The sequence below is a fragment of the Pinus tabuliformis genome, chromosome 9, assembly GCF_031772625.1.
Source record: "Pinus tabuliformis cultivar Carrire ecotype Pingquan chromosome 9, CPIR1, whole genome shotgun sequence".
Classification (NCBI taxonomy): domain Eukaryota; kingdom Viridiplantae; phylum Streptophyta; class Pinopsida; order Pinales; family Pinaceae; genus Pinus; species Pinus tabuliformis.
Window position 1 is genome coordinate 71,850,788 of NC_142307.1, and position 11,754 is coordinate 71,862,541.

Sequence of the window (11,754 nt, forward strand, 5' to 3'; positions counted from 1 at the left end):
CTGATTCTCAGACCAAATTATCATATATGCAGCAAATTGGACCATTGCCCCTTTTTTTTCTCTCTTTTTAATTTGTATACATCTATTCTCAGCTGGCTCTGGGAACAGACTTCATGGAAACTAATGGAGTCTCAGGTGGTCCTTATTTTACAGCACCAATTCCAATTAGTCCAGGTAAAAGATAAGATTTCAAGCCGTGGGTTGTATTTTGTCATGATCTTTTCTAATACAACCTCATTTTATTAAGATTGTGAGTGTACTTATTTCATTTGGGCCATAATCAAGTATGTTCATCTTGCAACTAGCCCAGAGATTTTGTGGCTTCAATAATTTTCACTGCGTGAATAGCTTAACAAACTCAGGTTTCAAAGTTTGAGAAAATATGGACTCTTTTCAAAGTTGAAGGAACATGTAGTGAAAGAATATAAATTGTATTTCATGCCAGAAATACTAAGCCAAGGGCTTGGGTATGCTCCTTTCTAAAGGAAAAACCACACTGCCCTGATGCTTACAGGTTGACTGACTCTGGCCATTTTCATCCTTATTTGGCTGGTACTGAAATTTTTATATGAATACGGTTTCTCCAGAGTGTTAAATCAAACCCGCTTTGTTTGCCCTTCTAGGCTTACAGTCTCATTTCCCAGCTTACATATTTTCAATCCTTCGTAAACGTAAAATTATTATTATTATTTTTGTATTTTAAAAGTTTTAAGAAAAACATTTCTAAATTAGTATAGCTCTGATAATATAAAATTTTAAGAAGGTAGGTATTGTGATAAATATTTTGAAATTAATATTTAATATATGTGGAATATTTTAAGAGAAAATATTTTTATCTTTAAACATCTCTAAATTATTATAGCTTTGATAATATAAAATTTTAAGAAGGTAGGTATTGTGATAAATATTTTGAAATTGATATTTAATATATGTGGAATATTTTAAGAGAAAATATTTTTATCTTCAACCATCTTAGTGTCACAAAGATAACAAATTCGATCTTTCAAAAGGCTTGTTGTAGGAATTGTATGATGCCTTTTCTCATTATGGAGCTCATGAGCGTTTGTTATCCTTTTAGCAATGCTGGTTTTCTTCTTTAAGCTAGTCAAAACAAAGATATGCTTTTGATTTTAGGGTTTTCCCCTCCTTGTAATATCTTAACTTTATCTTATATTCTAATTCTTTATCATGCCACAACTTCCTCTTAAACTTAAAGGTAATAATATTTTAATATTATCATTATTATGCAGAGTGATCTCTTCCTTCATACCCCAATGATTAGAAAACGTCCTTAAAACATATCTTTTATTTCATATTGTTTATCTTGGTCTTGTATATGGAGTACCTAGTCACCATCATGCCCCTAATGGGAAGCAAGATTCACTTCTATGAGGAAGATAGGACAATATGTATTGCTTTATCTTTCTCCATGGCTTTTTAGAGATGCTACGAAGCCAAACTTCACAACCATATAAGATAGCATTAGTGACAAAAGTCTCAAATAGGACTTTCTTCTTATACCAAAGTAAAAAATCTACTAAATTACAATTGTTTTCAAGCCCATAATAAGTTTTACACCCTCCATTTATCCTTTATGAATGCTATAGTTCTAGTTAATCTTATGACGGAGATTGATTTCGAGATATTTTTATGACAGCACTTCCTCCAACCTATTACTATCATACATGAACTCAAGGTGTGTGATGTTTTTGGATTTGATTGCCATAACATTTGTTTTGTCATTGTTAACAATAATACCCATACTAGAACTAAAATCCTTGATGAATTTTAGTTGTTTGTGAAGATCATAGAGACTCCTCACCATAAGAGCAATATTATCAGCATAAAGAAGAAGGGTGATGACTATTTTAGTTAGATATGTTTCGACACATCCTTCTTTTTCCAAACATCTCTCAAACTTGTCAATATATATCCCAAAAGGGTAGGGGATAGAGGGTAATCTTACTTAACTCCTATATATTAATTATTTACTTTCAACCATTCGTCAATGCTTTTAAAGTTGGCAATAACATTCTCATATGACCTTATATCACAACAACTTTCAACTCGAAAGAAACTTTTATCTCTTCTACTCTATTCCAAAGTTTAGTTATGGGTTATGTCAAATGATTTTATAAAGTCAAAGAGACAATGCAAGAGATTGGTTATATTATTGTGGCACTCTTCCATAATGATCTTAAGTAACAAGGTGATCTATTATGGCATGATAACTCCTAAATCTGACGTAGCCTTTAGCTCTTTTTCCATGGCTTTTTATCCATACACTAATATCCTTATCCAGAATATTTCCATATGACTTGGATAAAATAGGGCAATCATAATGGTTTTATAATTAGAGGGATTGCTTTTATCCCCACTTTCAATAAATGAGAATATTGTGGCTCTAAGTCTAAGTTTTAGGGAACCCTACTTAATTACTAAATTGAAGAGCTTGCGAATGTAAGAGATGAAGAAAGGCCTTCCAGATTTTAGGATTTCTACTTACTAGCCTTTGAAATCCTTAGATTTCTCTTTGGTGAGCTACTTAACCCTAAACTCTATGTCTTATAAAGAAGAGACTTCTTCCTTTGCAGATGATCTGAAATGTTGGACAAACTTGTTAATGCTATGCAAGCTCCCTTATGAGTATTAAAAATGTGTTTAGGGTCAACTCAAATTAACCAAAATGTAAGAATTATGTGTCAAGTGTTATGTGTTTTTTATGAGAAATTTATGAGGTTAATTAGCTGTTTAAAACACATATACAACAAGTAAATTGCGGAGAAATAAAACACAACAAACTCATAGCACAAAGCCGATAAAGGAGTTCACCCTTCCTGGGCTACATCTCTTTGTACCTGTTTTAATGGCTAGACCCTCTTTGGATTAATGGTCAATTCTATGATTACATGCATCTACAATGCTCCAATGGATTTGCAACCTGCCCCATTGAATTCAGAAGACCCAAAAACCCCAAAAATGACTTTCCAAGCTCTACAATTGGACTTCAGCTTATCTAGGCTTGACCTTCTCTCTTTGTGGCCCTAGGCTTCCTTAAACTTCAACGTAGAAAAATCACATACATAAGTGCCTTTTTGCCTCTGCAACCTAATCCATTATGTTTAGAGCATCTAAATCATCTAGGAATGATTCTTTCTGAGCCAAAATTGGTCAAAATATGCCAAAATTATGGCCTCTTCAGTTTTCCCTAAGAAAACTCCACCAAAACGGGAGAAACTCTAGTGAACTCCACCAAATTTGGAGTAGTTCTAGATTTAGCGGACCCACCAAAAATACCACCAACTAAATCTGAAATTAATTAACGTTAAATAGGTGTTAATAAGCGTTAATCCCGCTTAGCGTGTTAATGGCGCGGTTATCACTTAATGCTAGCGATTAAGGTTTCGAGGTTGGTCAGATGCTGACGGTTACCCGACGATTAGGCTACCCTGACAGTTATGTAACTGCTAGTGGTTAAGGTTACCACATTCACTAGTTGCGGTTAAGGTTAGCCTTACCTCCAAACTTCGACACATTAACATTTAAATATAACATGTGCCCGTTATATGTTAAGTCATAAGGTGATAGTGTAGTGGTAATGCATGGCGCTTGTGTGGGCGAGGTCACAGGTTTGACTCCCTGGCTTGCCAATACATTTTGTCACTGTGTGTTGATACTAGGCCTTTGGGGAGGGACATGTGGTGGCCTCCGGGCTTGCCACATGTCCTCTTCTCATTGGTCCTCCCCTCGTCCAATGAAAAAAAGCCAACTCACCAAATTGTTGACCATTCAAAATGCACCACTTGGCGTGACCTCACAGGAAATTGACCAAACCTTTGACCTACATAGTCACCTTCCATGTTAGCAGTACAGACTGCTAACTAGGCAGTGACTATACTTTTTTCTTGCAAAATTCCTCTGTTTGGAAAAGAAGACAACAGACTCTATCTTTCTCATACGAACTCCGTTTTGAGTGAAACAAGTTACGTTGGGAGCGTATCGACGAGACAGATGTGATCATTTAGGTTTTGAGCGATTCTGAGCACTTTGATTTTTTAGCAAACTTTTGCCCCTTATCCAGATTTCGATCACTCCTTCCCACTAACAGGCTTTTGGACCCACAAAATCTGGTTATTTGATGAGAGCTGAATACTCTTCTCCTTCCCAAGTTCTATTGATTGATTCTACTTGGAAAAGTCTCCATGAAAACCACTTGGGTTCACTGACATGGCTTGCCTTGCAAATGGCTTGGCACTTCAACCAATGTTCTGCTTTTTTTGCTAACCAAATCCAATGCTTGCTGGCTGCCTGCTGATCAAAGACCTTGTTGTACCAAAGCGATCCCTTGGTGCTTGGAAAGTTGACTAATGGCCTTCCCACTGAGAATCATGTTCCTTTTTTGTAGCACATGCATTCGATGCAAACTTCTCCTTGGAAACCACTTTTCCAAGTTAAGCCCATCTGAGTGAACTACAACAATGAGTTCCAATAACAGTAATAACAAGAAAAGAAATGACCATTCTTTTACCTCCATGGTTCCAAATTCCACATTTGGAAGAATGAATTCGTCATCTCTTTCACTTCTTGGCGTCAATACATCAAATCGCATTGTAGACCATTTGATGTTTTACAAGGCTACAAATTTTTTTGGCATTTTTGTCCACTTTTGCTTCTTGATTCCATCATCCTACAGTATTAACATGCTTCTCATGTCATGATTTGAGAATGAAGTTTAATCATGAGCCTCTTGCTCAAGGTGAACCTTCCAAAATCCTACGACATCTTATCACATGAAACACCATTAACCCTGAAAAACACTCATGCAAGAATATAACTTGACGACCTCTTCCTTTTGCTTCTTCAAAGCAACAAATGCCACATCATGTGAACATCACCATGTACTCTTACATCTTGGTGTATAAACCATCTTGGTGTTTATTCGATGGTTTTCTAAACACAAGTCGAGAAAACATACTTCTTCAAAGCAACTGACTCTCAAGTCAAACAAAAGCATGTACAACAACTTGACGATTTACAACAAGAATTTCACGTTCTTATGAAACAATTTGTCACATCTCCCTTTCATCTTTGGAGACAAGATCAACTCTTCCAAGTCGATATAATCATACATGTAACAATCAATCGACCACACAAGCCGACACTCATGCATGTGCAAATGATCAACATTCTCAAGTTGACAACATACATGTAAACAAAACAATCAACCAACACAAGTCAATCACTCATGCATGTTCAAGCACAATGAAACTATTAAAAATTCCACTGTTCACACGCTCAAACTGTCATGCATTTATAAAAAATTTTAGCTCTCTGACAAGTACAATCACAAGTACAAGAACCCCATTGGTATGTACAAGTACTTAAAGAGTTGAAATGACCAAATTTTCTGCAATAAAGTGAGTCAACATAGTCCACTTTCGAACGCCTTCCTGGCGTAAACATGCAAGTTCAAGAATGCAACATGCATGCAAATTTGTAATAGCAAATTTCCATCTTTGCTGCATCTAAGTGAGTCAACATAACTCTACTTTTCCAACATCTTGCTTCATGAAATATGCAACATACTTTGAGGAGAAAAGAAATGCATCCAAATAACAAGGAAATGCATCAATAAGGCAAGATTTAAATCAATTATCAAAAGAAATGCACAACCTTAATTGATTAAGAAATCTAACCATATCTTTACAAATGATTTCAATGGCGCTTCTTTCAGCTGCACTTCATCATGTATATCATCCTAACCCACATCAATTATGGAATCCTCTTTTCCATTCTTTCCAAAATATCTCTCCACCTTCTTCAAATGTCGTGGATGACTTGTTGGATGCAAAGTCCAACGCTTGTCTACTAGATGACCTTGCTTATGGCAATGAATGCAAAATAATTGCATCTTCTTTTCAACATGGTTTCCATTATCCAATGGACCTTTGGATTTTAGTCTCTTTTGTTTTGAAAGTTTCCTGTGTATGGCTATCCTCTTCCAACACCTTGAAACATTATGGTTATTCAAACCACAAAAGGAACATGTAAATTTTCTCCAAATCTTATGTGAAGATTTACCATGCTTATCATAATCAAAAGAAACTTGATTAAAGGAAGATTTATACCTTGCACATTCACTTTTGTTGTCTTCTTGAAGAAGTGAATTTGATGAGGTAGTGGCTTTGTTCGGAATACCAACAATGGTTTCAATGAACTTAGAGCTTTCAACATCCTCTTATTTTCCATTTCCACTAGTTGCATGCTTATGAGCATCTTCTTGCAAAGTGGGTATAAAACTTTTGCATTCCTCATGAACAAAAACTTCACAAGCTTGAGGTAATGAACATGTAATGAAATTCCTTCTTGGAACACCTTCATGTGCCTCCTTGGCTTTGGAGCATTCTCCATCATGTTGTTCATAACCAAGACCCAAATATCTAGGCCTTTCCTCAACAATAATTGGCTCAACTATGCCTTGTGCATGTTTTCCTAACCCTTTACCTTCATAACCCATCTTCATCAATAATTTGGACCCTATTCCTCTAGTGTGTCTTTCAAAAGCACCAAAACATTCATTTTGAGAGGAAATTGAAGATAAACTTGAATTGCATACCTCATTTTCATGCACATAGTTTGCTAGGGTTTCCTTGGCATCATGGAGTTGAATCTCCATCTCATGCATCTATTCAAGAAGCTCTTGTTTCTCCTCCTTCATGGCCATCAACCGCTCTTGAAGTATAGTGTTCACCTTCCTATCTTCATTCATCACTTGCACCATATCTCTCATGATGATAAGCTCTTGCAACATCTCTTCATCAAAGAGTCTTGCTAAGGAATATGGATTAGAAACATCACTTGTTGAAGCTTCCATCACACTTGTAATGCATCAAAAAGCTTCACAAAGATTCAAAAATCTTACATACATAAACTTGCACACAGTTAAATCCTCCTTGCACAAATACAAAACCAATAGCTAATTTTCTAGCTAACCTTGGCAAACCATCTCAGGTTTAAAATGAGTTAACAATGATTTGATACCAACTTGATCTGAAATGTTGGGAAAACTTGTTAATGTTATGTAAGCTCCCTCATCAGTTTTAAAAATGTGTTTAGGATCGTCTCAAATTAACGAAAATGTGAGAATTATGTGTCAAGTGTTATGTGTCTTTGATGAGAAATTTATGAGGTTAATGATACAGATTTCAATAGGAACGCAACAAATTACAGATATAACCATACATATAGAGATGCAGCAGAAATAATACTTCATTTCATTACTGTAAAATACTGAAATATGCTTACAAATAGAAATGGAAATAAACTAGCTAGGGCGATGGTAGCTTATCTCTGAGAAGAGATGTGGTGCCTACATGCCTCTGAACTGTGTTAAAAAGAGGCTCGAAGGCCTATTTATTGTTGAGAAACAACGGAAAACCATAAACATCCAAAAACCTAACCCTAGAAGATGAAACGCCAAACTGTGGGCGTCGTTTGAGTAAATTCAACTTCCCGGGGTAGTAACTTTGGCATACGATCTCTGTTTGACACACACAATATCTCGTTAGAAAGATCTATCCGAGAACTACAACTTTCGAAAGAGAAACATTGGATTGTGGCCCCATGTTGCTCCCAGTTTTCCCAAAAAACATCGTTTAGGGCCTCAAAATGGTTCCGGAAGTTCAGGACCTAAAAAACTGCTAAAAATAGTAAATTGTGCTACAATTAAGGAAACTAAAAAGCTGAAAGAAGCAATGGTGGGGGTCCAAGTGGAATTGGTGGGTGGCCACCAATATCCACCTGGATCATTCCTCCCCCTTAGGAAGCAATGGTCCCCATTACATTGAATTCCTCCCTGGGACGAGGAAACTTCTGCTGAACTGGTTCCCTGGTGAGCTGGTTTGCAACCTCTAATGTGTCCAATAATGGTGGGAAGCATGGTCGAGGGCAATCCACATTGAACACTCAGTGCAAGTGAAGGAATGGGGAAATGCTATGCTCCAAAGCATTGTTTCCCACAACCTTGGTATGGGCTCTTGTAAGGCGTTCATTCTACAGATGCAACCAAACTTTGTCGCCCACTTGAAACTTGTGTGGTACCTGATGCTGATCATGTCACTACTTGTACTTGGCATTTTTCAGAATGGAGTGGCGATAGATCTGCCTGTTGGGCAGAGGTGCTTCGAAATCCAGATCGGACGAATTCTTGACCTGACAGTGCAACTGTACCCCTGTGGGTGAGGAGAAGATGTTCCTCTCTGCTTTCATGACCGTATCCATCTATTGTTGCTGCTGCGTGGAGGAACCTTTTGCGGGGCTCATGGATGTGGCAATGATATTCCCCTTACTTTGAGAGCGAACCAGATAGAAAATGAATTTCCTGGTCTGGGAGATGAGCTTGCTGCATTTCTTAGCAGTGATCAAAGAGGTGGTGGTAGGTGGGGCTACCTCCGATATCCCATATAATGAATTACCCAAAGTAATAATAACTACACGAGGCCTTGACTCATACATATCATGTCACCTCCATAAGTATGGTTGGCCTAATAGTACATTACAAACATCAAGACATGCAACATCACACAATACCTCATTTGTAAAGGGCTTGATGTTATATGGAAGGTGGCACTACTGGCGGACTCAGAGATCTCGTCCTTGGTGAAGCCACCCAATACTGTACGATTGCAGGTGTGGTGTAGTCGGTAGGCCCAACCACTTCATGACCTCTAGTGAAATGAGGTTCTTTTGGCTGTCACTGTCGACAATGAATTGTAGCGGCGAACCCTTCACCCACATTTGTGAGTGGAAAAGACGTTCCCCCTCCTTTGGATCTTCGGGCTCATTCTTCTGGATCTTGGAAGTGGCAATAGTGGCGCTGGGCTCCGTGTCAATGATCTACTTCCCTTTGCCATTCCCCTTGCCGGGTTTTGACTCAGGGTCAAAACATGCATCTGATTTTGAAGCCTTCAACTCAGTCACCAGCGACGGCTTGGTCCAACACTCAATTGTGTTGTGAGTGGGGCTCTTATGGAACTCACACCACTTTCTGTGTCCTTCTTTGACTTCATGGTGTTGTTCTTATCTTGCAGCTTCGACTGGTTGTCTTAGGTCACCCCGCCTTAGCTTTGTCCTTTGGTTTTCAGATTCACAGATCCAAAGTCTCGCTTCTTTTGTTTAAACTTATGCTCGATCTTGAGAGTGTATCGGTATGTTATGCCGAGCGAGGATATGTTCAGGAACTCCATCTCATCCTGGATGTATCTATGTAGGCAGCCGTGGTATTTGAGTACTAGATGCAACTAAGAATCCTTGATACCCAACTGTGTGCGAAGGGTATGAAAAGCGTTTGTGAACTCTGGCACATCTTGGTCCCTTCCCTGCTGCAACGTGGTCCACTTTATGTATTTGTCCTCATAGCTTTTGACAGGGTAGTACTGCTCCTTGATGGCATCCCAGAATGAATTCCAAGTGGGTGTGGCTAAAAACTGTGAGTTCGTACTTTCATCCTTCTACTCATAGTAGGTTTCCCACCAGTTCTTGACGTGGGGGGCTGCTTTGAGAAGAGCGAAAATAATCTTTTCCCGATTGGAAAAATCATGGACAGAAAAATAACCCTCTAGCAGATTTAACCATTTATCTATGGAATCTACGTCTATCTGACCCTCGAATATGGGGATTTCAAAATTAACTTGTACCTTAAAGGGTGTGGCATTTCCAGAGTAGTTGTTGGAAGCTGATGTGTCATCTCTAGGTAGCCGCTGAAGGATCTGGGAAAAGCTATCCATAATCGCTTTCCTTTGTCGTTCGAGGGCCTCTTCGAGCAAGATTTTGATAGGATCTTCTACCCCCTCGTCTTTCTTTTCATCCACCATGGGAGGTCGTCGGGATTTGTGAGGCTGGTCTTGCAAAAGTTCGACCAGTTCAAGCCCTAACTCCTTATATCCCGACCTCATTAGGGACATGCAAAGAAAGACAGAGAAAGAGTAGACCTCTCTGATACCACTGATCCAAATTTAAATAGGAACACAACAAATAACAGATATAACCATACATATAAAGATGCAGTAGAAATAATACTTCATTTCATTACTGTAAAATGCTGAAATATGCTTACAAACAAAAATGGAAATTAACTAGCTAGGGCGATGGTAGCTTATCTTTGAGAAGAGATGTGGCAGATACATGCCTCTGAACTGTGTTACAATGAGGCTCGAAGGCCTATTTATTGTTGAGAAACAATGGAAAACCCTAAACATCCAAAAACCTAACCCTAGAAGATGAAACACCAAACTATGGGCCCCGTTTGGGTAAATTGGTACATCAACTTCCCAGGGTCATAACTTTGGTGTACGATCTCTGTTTGATGTGCACAATATCTCGTTAGAAAGATCTATCTGAGAAATACAACTTTGGAAATAACAACATCGGTCCATGGGCCGATGTTGCTCCCAGTTTTCCCAAAAAACGTCATTTAGGGCCTCAAAACGACTCCGAAAGTTCAAGACCCGAAAAACTACTAAAAATAGTAAACTATGCTATAATTAAGGAAACTGAAACGCTGAAAGAAGCAATGGTGGGGGTCCAAGTGGAATTTGCGGGTGGCCACCAATATCCACCTAGATCAATTAATTATTTTTTTTAATACATATACAACAAGTAAATTGCATAGAAATAAAACACAACAAACTCATAACACAAAGCTGAAAAAGGAGTTCATCCCTCCTGGGCTACATCTCCTTAGACCTGCTTCAATGGCTAGGCCCTCTTTGGATTAATGTTCAATTCTATGATTACATGCACCTTCAGTGCTCCAATGGCTTTGCAACCTGCCCCATTGGATTCAGAAGACCAAAAAAATCCAAAAATGACTTTCTAAGCTCTGCAATTGGACTTCAGTTGATCTAGGCTTGACCTCCTCTGTTGGTAGTCGTAGGCTTCCTTAAACTTCAACATAGAAAAAATCATGTACATAAGTGCCTTTCTGTCTCTGCAACCTATTTTGTTGTGTTCAGAGCATTCAAATCATCTGGGAATGACTCTTTCTGAGCCAAAATTGGTCGAAATATGCCAAAGTTATGGCCTCTTTAGTTTCCCCTAAGAAAACACCACCAAAACTAGAGAAACTCTAGTTAACTCCACCAAATTTGGAGTAGTTCTGGATTTAGCGGACCCGCCAAAAATACTTCCAACTAAATCTGAAATTAATTAAAGGTTAAACATGTGTTAATTAACTCTAATCCCACTTAGCGCATTAATGGCGTGGTTAGCAGTTAATGCTAGCAGTTACCCAACGGTTAGGCTACCCTAACAGTTACGTAATTTCTAGTGGTTAAGGTTACCGCATTCACATGATACGGTTAAGGTTAGCCTTACCTCCAAACTTCAGCGCATTAACATTTAAATATAACATGCACCCATTATATGTTAAGTCATAAGGTGGTCGTTTAGTGGAAATGCATGGTGCTTGTGCAGGTGAGGTCACAGGTTCAACTCCCTAGCCTTCCAATACATTTTTTCATTGCACGCCAATACTAGGCCTTTGGGGAGGGACACGTGGTGGCCTCTGGGCTTGCCATGTGTCCTCTTCTCATTGGTCCTCCCCCCGTCCAATGAAAAAAAGCCAACTCACCAAACTATTGACCATTCAAAAAGAACCACTTGGCATGACCTCACTAGCCATTGACCAAACCTTTGACCTGTACTGTCACCTGCCACATCATCAGTACAGACTACTAACTGGGCAGTGACTGTACT